The 14,544-nt window shown below is 44.5% G+C and overlaps 1 pseudogene across 1 annotated transcript in view; it reads left to right on the top strand.

The window, feature by feature from the left end:
* LOC149351409 (synaptotagmin-15-like) overlaps nucleotides 1-13,891 on the top strand; it is a 254,495-nt pseudogene extending 240,604 nt beyond the window's left edge. Inside the window, exons 9-10 of the transcript XR_016290586.1 lie at nucleotides 9,622-9,822; nucleotides 11,238-13,891. The product of XR_016290586.1 is annotated as a synaptotagmin-15-like (transcript). The remainder of the gene's footprint in view (nucleotides 1-9,621; nucleotides 9,823-11,237) is intronic.
* The last annotated feature ends 653 nt before the right edge of the window (nucleotides 13,892-14,544 follow it).

Below are 14,544 nucleotides of genomic sequence, written 5' to 3'. Positions count from 1 at the left end.
TAAATAAAAAAAATCCCCTGTGCCCCTTGGTTTCTGTGGCTGTTGGCTTCTGTCATATTTATAACGAGCCCTTCATTCCCCTTCCCTTATATATATATATATATATATATATATATTATATATATATATATATATATATATATATATATATATATATATATATATATATATATATATTAGAGAAGCCAACAGCCACAGAAACCAAAGGACACGAGGGATTTCTAATTAATTTATTTATTTTGTGCTGTTGTTCGATTTAGAATATTACTGAATATGTTATCGCTTATTACTTCATGGAAGTCATATCGCAGACAGGAATTCCTAATAAGTAGGCCGGTTTTGTTTTAGCATCTCTGGCACATGTTGCTATAAATATAAAATCTTTTTTTTTTTAAGCAAGTTGGAATAAGGGAGTAATTACTCATTGACATCCACCCGAGCGCGGCCATACGGCTACAAAGGAACGCTATACAGCTTTCTCAGAAACTTCGTAGTTAAAGAAAAATTCGTCCTGGTCCGGGGAGCCAGCACTTGACCAACACTGTTCCCACTTCGAGTTATTGATCAATTCGCTCTCGCCCTACCATAAGCTTGCCGTCCCGTTTAGCTCAATTGGTAGAGCGACTGCTCCGGTGAAGCGGTGGTCCCGGGTTCGAACCCCGGACCAGGACGAATTTTTCTTTAACTACGAAGTTTCTGAGAAAGCTGTATAGCTTTCCTTTGTAGCCGTATGGCTGCGCTCGGGTGGATGTCAATGAGTAATTACTCCCTTATTACAAAAGCTTCTCCACCTTGGGGGATTCCCCTAAACATTTGACCAGCACTGTTCCCACTTCGAGTTATTGATCAATTCGCTCTCGCCCTACCATAAGCTTGCCGTCCCGGTTGGCTCAATTGGTAGAGCGACTGCTCCGGTGAAGCGGTGGTCCCGGGTTCAAACCCCGGACCAGGACGATTTTTTCTTTAACTACGAAGTTTCTGAGAAAGCTGTATAGCTTTCCTTTGTAGCCGTATGGCTGCGCTCGGGTGGATGTCAATGAGTAATTACTCCCTTATTACAAAAGCTTCTCCACCTTGGGGGATTCCCCTAAACATTTGACCAAGCAAGTTGGAGCTAAAAAAAAAAGACCACTTGGGGCTGTCGGCTTTATGACTTCGTCTTTTGTTCGCGTTAACTAGCCCGAGCTGAACTTCTGCTGCTATGTAATCGCTACGCCCTTGCCAGCTATAATAACTGCAGCACCAATAAGCTCAAGGCTAGATGCCATTGGTCCGTTCATTAATCTCGAAGAATGTACGCACGTGAGCAGTGCGATTGTTCTTTATTCATATGTCGGCGCACAACTACAACGACCGATTAAAATTTACAGGACTCTTTATGTGAGGTTTAAACGCTAATTCCTCGGCAAACTGCGGCTTCTTCCACAATGTATACAGGGTGTTTTACCTAAGACTGTTGGCAATTATCAAAAATAGGCTTTTTAGTTAGAAGAGTACTTTCTTCGGCATAGCATTTCCAGTGGAGGTGTGCATCACAATACAGATAAAGCATGTTAACTAGCAGACTGGTGCGCTAACATGAAATAATTTTTTTAGCGATAACAGTTGGGCCGCTTGTTTATTGAGGTTCTTGTATCCCAGGGTAAGTAATACCCTTACAAGTTTTTAGGTTTTCGAAAATGACATTCCCGTCGAAGCTGCGGCGCAAGCAATTCTGGGGCCGAACACGGGCGAAACCGAAATCACGCGACCAGAAAGCGCTAGCCACGCCTACGAGCGCGCGTAACACAGCAGCGCTCGTGTCACGTAAGCTCCCTGCCCGTTCGCCGCCTACAACCGGCCGCAGTGAAATGCCTGTAGTTGGTGCCAAATTCTGGGCCCTGTGAATGGCTTATTTACCGCATAATTATCTGGGCGCAACATTCAGAGATAGATGACATTACCTCACTCCAGTTCAATCATTGCGACACATTATCGTCGACCGACTTGACGCACTTTGCACAGGCAGCGGCCGAAACGAAAAGAGGCAACATTTTTTGGACCGTGCCATGTCGATTGATGTCGCGTCCCGCAATAAATGGGCAATCAGATTCATTAGTAAGCCTGGTAAAAGACAAATTATCCGAAAGACAGTACTTATAAAAGGCAGCTTACGATGCCATTGAAGCTTTTCATTTTCTTTTTTTCGAATATCACGAGAGGCACGTGTGTGCATCCTGTATACGATGCGGCAATTTCGCAGAAGCACACGCTCTCAAGGCAACAAGTGTACTCGTCTACGAAGTACGCCTTGCTCTCCTGATCGGACAAACCACGAATCCCTAGCTGCTTCTGCTGATCTACGTAGGAGTCCAGTAAGGTGAGAACTGAGCCTGCGGTTTTCGTGAGGAGCTTCAAGCGAGCCGCGCTCAGGGCACCTTCACAGCCGCCATCGTGCGGCAGGCCTGCAAACAACGGTGTCGACACTTCGTTAGGAAGCCTGCAGAGGGCAGATGCGGGGGCTGCGACCTGTAGAGACCACGGTATAGAGACTAACTGAGACCGGGGAGGAAAATAGAAAGTGGAAGAAGGAGAGAAAGGGGGAGTATGAAGGCGACTTTCTTGAAAACCGGGGCACGCTAATCTTTACAAATGAAATTTTTTTCCTTGAAACAACCTGTGAAAAGATGAATTTGTTGGATAGCAAAGTCACCTGCCCTTCGATTTCTGACACATGTGAGACAGGCTGGCATATGCAGGCCTTCAACAGCCTAGAATAAGCCAACAACATGCGTAGCTCAACGCCTTTTGAATTTGAATTGAAGGGAATTAAAAGCGATTATCTACTGGGAGCTCTGAAGTTACATTCTTTCTATAGTGCACCCCAGGTGGTCGAAATTTCTGGAGCCCTTCACTACGGCGTCTCTCATAGCCTGAGTCGCTTTGGGACGTTAAACCCCATAAACCAAACCAACCAAACATTCTTTCTATATTCCACAACACAACAGTACGCAAAGCGGAGGGAACGAATGTTCCCGATGGGCAGAAACAGTCTTCTGGAAGCGGGTCCAATACTTGCATTACTAAAAAAAAAGAAAATGGCAACAGCATTTCTATTCAAAGACCCTGCAGTATCATTTTTCGCATTTTCTCTTTTAAGACCTGCGAGGTGATGCTCACTGCTAGCTGTTTAGAAATATCGATGACTGCTACAATGCCTTTTTCCTCCCTTTTTAGAGCAAACGTTTTCTTTTGTTAGGAGGATAAACTCTTTGGTCAAGCCCCAGATTCCCTTTACTTTTCTTTAAATAAAGGTTTTTAAGAAAGAATATTGGTTCCTATATTTTATGATTCAACGTAGACATTTATGGTTGCAGTGTACTTCAAGCAACTTCAGGCAAGAGACAAATGTTAAAAACTAAACTCGACCTTAGCTTCAAAAACTTGCTCACCTTGAATAGCTGTTCGAGGTCCTTATCAGTTGTATTCATGCCAACATCGCAGAGGGCAGTCGCAGTACTGAATTGTAATCATTTTCAAAAATACAGCTGCACAAAACCAGCCCCAAACCTGTGCGCAGAAAAAAAAACAGTTTGAAATGAACTCCTGGGTGGTGTAGAATGTGACGTTGTTTTGAAACCAGAAAACAAATCAAACGACTAAGGCGTATAAAAGCAATACCTAAGCACCCGCTTGGTATACATTACTTTCAAACCGTCGCTAGTAGTCTCGGACCACCTCATTGCGCCTGTCATGCTGACAGGCTCTGCAAAAACAGTTTCCTTCTTCTTCTACTCTGTGCTGGATTACATTGGTCTGACATATTCTCAGCCTCAGTATGTGGGAGCCGAAAGCGAAACTGGGATTGTTTTGGGATCAGGTTAGGCGAACCTTCCGGTGTAAGTAAGAAACAAAATAGGAAAGAAAGAATTTTCAAACCCGCTTAGGAGATTGTTTTGGCCGATCGACCTCCTTCAGAAGTACGAATATCGTATAGGAGCAACACAGTTTGTTTGAAGCCATTTTGTTGTTCGAGTAAAAGGTCGCCGTTTTACGAAACGCTTTGCATTTGCTGTTCGTGGAGTTGGTCTCGGTTATAGTTCGCCATTTAGGAGTCACCTAACTGATTTCTCTTAAAATTTACATACACGTGGTAGCCTAGATACGAGAGCGAGAGAGTATAGTTTATCTTGCATAAAGGTTGTAGGCTTGCCTTGAGAGGTTAAAGTAAAAGACGCAATTATAGCGTCCCGGCGCATCTGATCCAGCGTATAATTTGGGACGTTGTTTGTAGGTGATGTGTGTTGACAAACGAGCCAGCGGCCGACTGCAGGATAGTGTTCGCTGAAGTGGTGGATAATTATAAGCGTCATGAGAAGCTTGGTAAATTGCAGCGTTTACCATTTACTATGGCGCATAAGCTCCCAAGTGAAACATTCCGGCTGTCACCAGCGGCTAAACATCGGACTGATTCATCATCATCAGCCTGACAACGCCCACTGCAAAGCAAGGGCCTCTCCCATATCTCTCCAGTTAATCCTATCCTGTGCCAGCTGCGGCCACCGTATCCCCGCAAACTTTTTAATCTCCTCCGCCCACCTATGACTTTCTGCCGCCCCCCGCTACGTTTGCCTTCTCTTGTGATCCAGTACGTTACCCTTGAGGACCATCGGTTGTCTTGTCTTCGCATTACATATTCTGCTGAAGCCGATTCCTTCCTCTCTATTTCGACTAGGATGTCATTAACCCGTGGTTCTTCCCTTACACACTCTGCCCTCTTCCTGTCTCTTAACGTTACACTCGCAACTTAATCGCAAATCCAGTAGCAAAGAATCTATGACTGCAGTGGTTTTCTGGACATCTTGCATGGTAAAATTATACTTTGTGATTTGAGCTAATAAAAATATTCCTTTGTGAGTAGCTTTAATCATGATGCGCAGGAAACAGTAGTTGTCGGTTATTACTTATATGTCAACCCACTAGTTCGGCGCAGTCTGCACATTACACGAATGAAATAATGTGGTGTATATAAAGAATTTAAGATTAGGACCGCAAAAGTATAGAAGCGATTTTGATTCAAGAAATTTATTGCCAGGTTATTTGTCGAGATACGAGAACAGAAAGCAAGCCTCACCTGCAGTGAGTAGGCACTCTGCAATCATACACAGTGCAGCCACGCATACATTCATATTTCTGGAATCCTATGTAGCATTATCCGCACCTACCTAAGATAGAGAATAAAAAACACGTCGCAGCTGGGTGCCCTGTGAATCGCTAAGTATCAACTACAGGTCGATCGCGTCAATATAAAAGAGGACACATGATTAGGACGCAATCAATGACTAAACGCCAAGTGCGGGCCGGAGGCGTAGTTTTGTGTATTTTTAAAGTAGCCTTTTCTCTACGCGCAGGATTTCAATGTTTTTTTACTCTTTCCCTACCATGGGGAAAATGACCATTTTCTGAAGGTTTCAGTAATTTTTTTCTGTAAAAACTGCTGCATTCAATATTGATTGCAATACCCAAAAACAAACCTGAATAAACGTGTTTCCTATTAATATACCTTTAAACAACAAATTCCATGCTGCAACAAAAAATTTTATTTGCTAAAAACGAGATTTTAGAAAAAAAATTCAACAAAGCTTGCAAAAACACGCTTGTATTTAAAAAGAAAAAAATGTTAAAAATTTTCTGAAATATGCAAAATGTTTGTTACTCTGTTGGCCACTCTCTGCAAAAAAAAAATCATTTCTATCTTGAATAGTATTGTTGCTACAAAACAATAACTGGAAACTCTATAGTTGTGCATCGGAGTTCGGCCGCCTGTGTTTCAGGCTGGTTTCCATCATCACTGATGTGAAAACTGTATCATCTTCAGCACCTTGCAACATTTTCAGGCTCGTTGTTGCACAGGACGTCGATTAAATCACTCGCAGGCGAAGCGGAGTCCTGAGATTTGCTATGTCTTAGAGCGCATGCCACGCATGCGGAGGCTGCCAAGCGACTTTGATGGTACCGCATCTTCGGAGTTCGTTCAAAAAATGCCGTTTTGTAGGGGCAAAAAAAAACTATATCGCAAACAAAACTTCAGTTCTCCGGCTAGGAGCCAGATGTGCATCGTGCCTGTAAGCAACGCGGAAGGCTCGAAAGTCGAGCGGCAAAGGCATCATCTGCGGGCAACATGGCGGGCAATGAGCGCAGGTCCGCGTCTTCATTTCTTCGCAGCGCGTTAGAAAGTGCCCCCTCGCAGGACAAAAGAAAACTACTTCGGAAACAAAACTTTGGTTCCTGGCCCACAAACTACATCTGCAGCGCGGTCATTAGCAACGCAGAACGTTCTGAAATCGGGGCATGAAATGATCGTTAGCGGGCTAACGATGCTCAATGGGCGCGGTAGGGAAAGAGTTAAGGATCAATGCAGCAGAAACAATGAATTTGGTCCATGAGTGACAATTTGATGTATTCTTTGAAATTCAGACTATATTTGCGCTTGAAATAAGCCCATCAAATATTAATAATACGCATCTTGAAAATTATCTCCGCAAGTGAAATCTGGCCTAGTATGTGCTTATCGATCAGCTCAGACACTGCAAGCAAAGCCCTCAAACACGAAATACGTGAAGGAACTGACGAGAAAAGGCGGCCGGGTTTTGTTTGCAGAGTTTTTTGTATTCTTTCTATTTTAGTTCTCAAGTCGCAATGTCCAAACCTTAAATTTCGTTCGAATTTGTACAAAGGCCACAACTTTTCCTGTGAGTGTCCGACGCGCCAAATTTTTGTCTCGAGTTGCTTCACTATAGCCGCTGGCAACCGAGTGAAATCCGCAGTTGTCGTTACAGAGCCGGCAACTGCCCGGCCAGTGAGTGGGCTTGTGAGTGACGCTCTACAAGATTAGTGTGAGGTGACTTCCTAGCGACAGCACCAGTGCGTCTCATTCTTGGGGCCCCATTTCCCATCCCGCAAACGAATATTTCTCAGTAATACATCGCTTAACAGATCCATCAGCCCTCTTCCTTATAAACGGCATACGTATGCGCTATCGTATACGACCGAGCATCTGCGCGCCGCCATTTGTTTACCTCCCTTTCAAAAGCGACCAATTTTTGAAGCAAGCCGAGTATCACTTGCTCATATTTTTACAACATTGAATGAGGAACAGCAACCATCCCCTAGGCTTGATGAAGCGCGCCAGCGAGTACAGCGTCGTCTGAGTCTAAAAAAATGTTTGATAGAGTCGTGCCAGGCGTGCGTCACTTCTCCTGTTTCTGCAGGTTGCTGGCGCACAGCATAAATGCATAATCTGCTCTAAGGGGGTCATAAGCTCTTCTCGTTCTAGACAGTCAGCAAATTTTTATTTCTGCCCGTATTTTTTCTTTTTCCACATATCTGCTTATCTTAGCCACTCGCTCGTCGTTTACTTGAATATTGTGCCTGGCTATTACAGACAACACGGTTCACTAAAGACGCGTGAAAGCCACATTGCTCGGTTTCATAAACCGGGAATTTAGATTCAAGTTCTATGTAAACTTGCTGCGAAGCATTCCGATGTCAGCTTAACTCTTCTCTTTGTTTACATTTCTTCCGCGGAAACTGAACAGTCGCCAAAAGAAGTTCACAGGATGCCTGTAGTCGGGAACAAATTGGCGATAGCGCAGCCTCCAACCCAGCCCCCGGTGTTGTTACCAGCGGATGGAGCATGCTAGTCCCCTCATACACCAAAGTATTTTACGTGGTTGGCTTTCGTAATGGTGCCAAAATACTTTTTTTTCTCATACCCACACCTCGTAAACTTTTGCTACCAACTGTGCATCTGGTGAAGCGGCCGATGACATTTATTCACCAATATCAGACTCTTGGATCGATGTCCGGCAAATATTAACGGCGAATTTCAATAGGCGAACAGGAGCAGAGACGCCGAGCAGAAAGGAGTAGAGCAGTAGCACTCCGAGGGACGGAGTGCTTGTTCTGCCGCTGGAACAGGCACTGCGGTCCGAGTGCACTATGCCACGTGACGACACGGGCTTCCCCACTATTCTCCACATGAATTTTGGATGGCGCTGCATTGCCGATAGTCCGCATGCATTTCGACAAGACCGTCGTTTCCTCGATCTTAGTCGGCGGAGTGACCGAACTTTAGCCCGCGTTCATAACGAAATTAAAGCTATAGCAAGCCTGTTTTTTACTATTTGATGCCCTCGGGGGGATGTCCATTTAAATCAAAATAAGGACCGTGAACGCCGCAGGTGCGATCCAATCTGCTTCAACCAGGCGCCAACTGTGCGAGCGAAGTGGCAAATGCGAGCTTTCTGCTGCACCTTGCACCAATTGCCAATACGCACTGCGCGTGCAGGGTGTTAACTGGCGGTTTGTTTTCAACCAGCGGAGCTTGGGAGAGGGAAGAAATATGCCCGCATGCGCAGAGCGCCGGAAAGAAAAATAAAAATTACAAGAATAGGACGTTTGAATGTCACGTGACTTTCTCGCCTCCGCTTTTTAAAAGGGACTTTCTCGCCTCCCCCTCGACCGCTCTCGACAGGGCTCGGCGCAATGAAACTGCTCCTGTTCTATCAATGAATGAAAGTGCTCCCACACCCGCTAGCCCTTTAGAGGGCGCCCGCTCTCGCGAGAGCACTTTTTGGAGTGCTATTGTGTGTTTCTGTTCATCCCCTGGAATGCGCCACAGTTAACCGAAAAAGAAGTATTTCACTTTCTCTATTGATCCTTTAGACTTTTTTAGCATTCGTGTTTTTTCAGGGCGTTGAATGTATTGTGACACAGCTTTAGTAAACTGGTACATAGCATCAAGGCAATCAGTCCACGTCTTGTCATAAAACTCGGTCCTGTGGGGTGCCTTATGCTCGTTTTGCGCGCCTTTTAATTGATTCCTCTTGCCTGTTTAATGATGGGGAGAATTTGCCACATGGTTTGGTCAGCGTTGTTATGCGCTTCAAGCAAGAGTGCTTGGCGTACATCGAAGTGGAGTACGCGGAAGTGGAGCAGCTGTAAGCGATGTCTTGACGACCTCTCCACCCAGTCCGCCACTTGACCGCAAACCGATCTTACGGCTGTTTGTGTATTAAAGATCCGTATTTCCAGGTCTCTTCAAGGTTTTACATTTTTATCCTTGACGGGTGCGCTGCACAGTGTCATTTCTCTGCATGGTAGTCGATGTGCACAGACTGACAACGTTTATTTAACGCTTTTGCCCACAGTGTTTAAATATTTCCGCAGAGCCAGAAAGTTACATTTCAAGAAGGCTTCTTCGTGTTTTTACTGCAGTCAGATGGGTCAGTTCTTTATTTACTGAGCATCTTAGTCTGATTTCACACCTTCCATTGACTCCTACCACATGCCTCTTTCCAGCCGAGCAATAAGAAAAAGTTTTCAGCATGACGTGTGTGACACCTCCCACCTCGACGGACAGACAGGAATCTTTTAGAATTTCTTTTAAAAGGACGTGTTTCTTCACATACACGAACTGGTGGCCGCCACATATTTCTGGCATGTTCATGTCCTTGCTGTTACAAAAGAGCTGGTGATTTCGCGAAGAGAGTCAAACTCATTGAGTGAGAGGATTGCAACGTTCTGACTCCGCCCCTACCTCACTCGCCTCTCCTTCCACCCCCCGTCCGTTCGGTGCAGATCGCTGCCTCGGACGCGTGGTGCTCGGCTCGTTCATGTTCGCCCGAGGCCTCGGGCAACAACACTGGACCGACGCCCTGGCCGCGGCGCCCAAGCAGATCAACCGCTGGCACCGGCTGTCCTGAATGCGGCTGCACCCTCCAGTCCCCCTTGCCCCTACCGTACCACCACAACAGACCCAGCAACGGATCGCAATCACGGGTAAGTATGTCACCATCGCTCTCCTGCAGTGTATCGGAACGAATGTCAAGTAGCGCGACGCCTAACGCGTGCAGGGAAAGGGGTCTAAACCTCTGGCACATGCATAGCTTGGCTATGGCGAAGACGTCCTCTCTCACTCCGCGGTCTTTAGCTGGATGGCGCCACTCTCGGCGCTTTGCCCCGTGACATAATGCGGCTGACTTCTCAAAAAACAGCTCCAGATATTTTATGCTTCTTGTTTTTCAGTGATACCAGCCTGAACGAATGACCCTATCAATCAGCATGGTCCCTTTTTCCATAAAACAAGTTGCAAGGAGGGCCCGAGTTACAGTCGTCTACCGGCAGTAGACGTCAGTAAGAAATTTGAGAGAGAAAGTCAGGTAGATGAATCTATGCTGTCATTTACCAGCAGCTGAAGCGTGAATTCGGCTGACCTCGTGCCAGCATACATTACACATGAAAAGCACGTTCGCCATTTCAATGACAGCCCAACTATGAGCGTGGGACACACGCTGTTATGCACAAATACAAGGGCCGTTACCTGACCTTACCAAAGTAAAAAAGCTGCTGTTTTCTTGTTTCACAATGTTTAAATCCAGAGCCTTTATTATTCCGAAATGTGTCTCAAAGTTTTACATATTGAGGTTAATTTATAAAGAAATTGCCGAACAACAGTCTTCTCGCAGTGTCACCTCCATAAATATAAGAATTCTGAAAAATGAAAAAGAAAGGGGGGGGGGGGGGGGGCTCATACTGTTATTAATATTCCAAACGATATCACTTAGAGTTAAGGTGTCTTTTAATGTCTCTTGAGGACATATGAACAACATGTGTACACCATGTGAAGCCCCATGACGCTGCTTCTCTGCTTTTCCAACGAGTTACAACCGTCCATGGTTGCACCACAAAGGCAAGATCGAAGCGAAATCGAAGTCCGCCTTTTAAAAGAGGGCGAACTGCTAACTGCAGTCCAAAACCAGAGCGAGGCCTACGAGCCGTGAATTTTTTTTTCCTTAGCTCTCTACTGTGAAGATTGACGTTAGTACGCAAAGAAAAAAGTGTTCACAGAGTCTTGAAAACGGCAAGTGCACGCCGGCGTACTGGTGGCGCTGTGAGGGAGCTTTGTAGCAAGGAAATCAGAGGAGGTGGTGTCTGTGGCAGCTGTAGCGAACGGATCCGGCATTTCACAAACATTACATTTTTTTTCTTAACACTCGCAGTCTCGGATACATACTCAGCTGGGCTTTCAAGTGTCGAATAGCACTTTTTTGCTTTAGAAAATTTGTGTTCAGAAAAACACGCCAGAAAACTTGAACAACAGCGCTTCGCTTCTTCAGCGAACTGTACAAAAGCACTAAAACCATTGACATGTATCCATGAAATCTGACTAACGTGAATTTCTTGCTTTTTTGCAGATGCTGTCACGCGCCACAAGAGGGCCTGTCGGATGCGTGCTGAAGCAGCGCTATCATGTAGTGCCGTCTAACTTTGCTTGTGACCTGCTTTCAATGTGACCACATGGTGCTTGTGTGATCCCTACATTTGTTGTCTTAACCTCTCTTGATATTGCGTGGTGTGTACGGGTTGCCCAACTAAAGTATGCTAACCTAATGCTCTCCAGAAAACCCAGCCACTGGGGCGCTGTATTTATCTCCACAGTCCATGCATCTTCGTGTGCATCGTTCACACAACCGCATGCGTCTATCATAAGGTTGTTAAAGCACCTCCGCATAGCCCTGTGATGTGACGTTTGAACAGAAGAAGTGTTCGACTGATGGCGAACAGTATATACAGATCATGCCCCAGTGTGGTCATAATCTAAATAATCTGTAATACAAGAGTTAGCTATGACTTCTTTCTGCAGGACATATTCTCGCTAGATCGGTCTCGTTGTCAGGTAGCTTGAAAAATGGGTGATATCTATTTTTTTTCTGTCCCCAATAAACCAGCCCTTTTTCGTTGTGGTCCCCGAAACCTGCCATGGTAAGATGGCTGAGTTAAGAAAAACATTCATTGGGTGCGGTTTTGATGGTAGAAAATGTTGATTAAGTCACATTAACAAGAAAAGGATTCCTTTGGAGACACCGCTTGTGATTCGCGATAGGACTCACTTGACATTGTTTCAGTTAATATTGTTATGTGAAATAGCGTTGCAAGAAGATAGCTGGGTTGGGAGGCACTTTCCTGAGGGTATGATGTTCTTGTTCTATATGTTACTTATTAATACTTCATGCAAACTATACATAGTAAAGGTTAGCGGACTTGGCGCCATCTACTTCAGAAATTAATGTTAATGAAAAGCGATGTTCTCCGTATTGCGTTGTCGCTACAGTCACTCATATTCCACTTCAATGGGTATACATAAAGGTCACAATTGAATTTTCACTCTACTTTGCAAAAGATTCATGGCTTGCTTTGCAGTGCAAATTTGCGCAGTCGTCTACGGCAGACTGCAGTCATTCGACGAGGCACATCTTCTAAATGCCGAGAAAAATTATTCGCTTTCTTGCCATTCATTCAAGTTGAGCTTTCAGGTCCACTAAGGGTGTCCTGGTGAGTTATGTCTTACCCACATGAGGCTTTTAGAGCGTCATCGTCAAGATTAAAGAGTAACAATGAAGTTTTCTTAGCCACCTAGGCCGCTCATTCAGGTAGCACTGGTGTGAAACACCTTCATCTCCGATGTAGCAAAACTTCTGGAACACGAAAAGATAATGTTGTGTTTACTCCATGCATACATTGTTACTTTTTATAATAACCCGACTAACACGGACTCGAGGCAGTTAAAACACGCGCAATCCAGCTCTTCTTGCGACATTCGCGGATACGAAAACAAGCAATTCATATGGCCAAGCTGATGTTTTGTGGTCTGAATTTGGTACCGCGACTTCACAAAGAATAATTTCGCATTCATATGTGCTGAAGGTGTGAATAAGCGCGTGTTATCAGTTGTTAGTAACGATTTTAGGGGCAGCATTCTTTAGAACCTCCTCATACACACTCTGACGAGACGTGCAAGTTAGTTCAGTTCGGATTGTAAACGAAAATGAATATAAATTAAATACTGCCGAAACATTTTAGTCGCTAGCATTGTTCGCAATGGTTTTCCTTAACAAAACAGTGGCATAATTGAAAAGGAAGACTGAACAGGTTAGCAAAGGCACTGTATGGTGAGTATTGTCGCTTTAGGTTTCGACGTGAATCCTAAGTATGCTTAAATTCCCTTGAGCGTGACAGTTCTCCGCCAATCCCTAACCTCGTTATACTTGCCATCACACACTTTGGTTTGAACGAAGTTCTCCGTCTGGTCTACGTTATCCTTCGCTGTTTAATAGGTTCAGAGACTTTGCGCTGTGCTATGTCAGATTGTATGTCACTCCTACAGGTGGTAAAACCATTGTCATTGATATCTTCAAGCACTAGCCTACTATATCGTGAAGTGGAAGTTTTTCCCACAAAGAGATAAGAGTTTTAATTTCTTCTCGAACTTCTTTATGTAATCCTGAAGTGAGCTTCTCCAAATTTCAGTTAATTCTTTCGCAGTCGTTGTCATTTTGTTATATATACACCAGTATTGTTTATGTCTCTGCCGTTGTGTTCATTTGTAAGACGGGTTGTTCATTTGGCGCCACATGTTAATACTTTTCCATCGTTACATGTACCTGAAAAGTATCTCTTGTCGCCGATTTTCTTCATTTTCTTTCAACCTCACTGAAGGGCTCTCTGGCTAGTGTCCTACGGTCGCAGGAACTTTAGGTAGAAGGGCATTGATGACCCCACATCGTCAGCTGCTGCTTGAGCAATGAATGGAAATCCATCTATCTCTCTCCTGGTAATATTGGCTGAAATTATGGCGCTTCACAATTTCCACACACCCACTTAGTGCCAAAAATATCCTTGACGTCATTATCGGGTAAAACAAAAGCATGTAAATGCTCGACTGTGCTGTGAACTCGAACGTGACTTATTTTCTCGCCATTGTTATGTGCCCTGCCATTCTAAGAGCCATGGGCGCGTCATTTGATTTTGGATGCCATCCATAGCAGTAGTTTGGTTTGGTTTATGCGGTTTAACGTCCCAAAGCCACTAAGGCTATGAGAGACGCCGTAGTGGAGGGCTCCGGAAATTTCGACCACCTGGGGTTCTTTAATGTGCACTGACATCGCACAGTACACGGGCCTCTAGAATTTCTCCTCCAAAGAAATTCTTGCCGCCGCGGCCGGGATCGAACCCGCGTCTTTTGGGTCAGCAGCCGAGCACCATAACCGCTGAGCCACCGCGGCGGCTCCATAGCAGTAGTGTATGTGTACTTAATACTAGCAAAACCTCACTAGTTTCTTATTTCTTATTTGTTCTGTAGTGAAACTAGTGAAGAAATAACGAACGCCTATTAATTTGAGCCTGCGAGAGCGCAAAGCGCCGACTGTAGATGACTTCAACTTTTTTTGTATATTAAAAAAACACCTTATCCTAAAGCATGCATCAAAATGCTTCCTCAGTATCCAGTATATTCCCAGTGTACACACTTACACTGCACTAAAAAACGAGATATATGCGTATAATTTGCTGGGTCGTACGAGAATTAGCAGATTTTACTGCAAGAAAGTAGCACTAATTTCGTTCCCTTATTATTATTAATTATTAATTATTTCTCATTAAAATACATCATTTCGAGTTGCTTAAACGCAACATTAATCCAAAGTGAAAACGGAACTATTAAGA

This window comes from Amblyomma mixtum, chromosome 3 (genome assembly GCF_055824585.1).
Source record: "Amblyomma mixtum isolate Tamu chromosome 3, ASM5582458v1, whole genome shotgun sequence".
Classification (NCBI taxonomy): Eukaryota; Metazoa; Arthropoda; class Arachnida; order Ixodida; family Ixodidae; genus Amblyomma; species Amblyomma mixtum.
The sequence above is the reverse complement of the archived record's forward strand: the minus strand, read 5'-3'. Positions and strand labels throughout refer to the sequence as shown.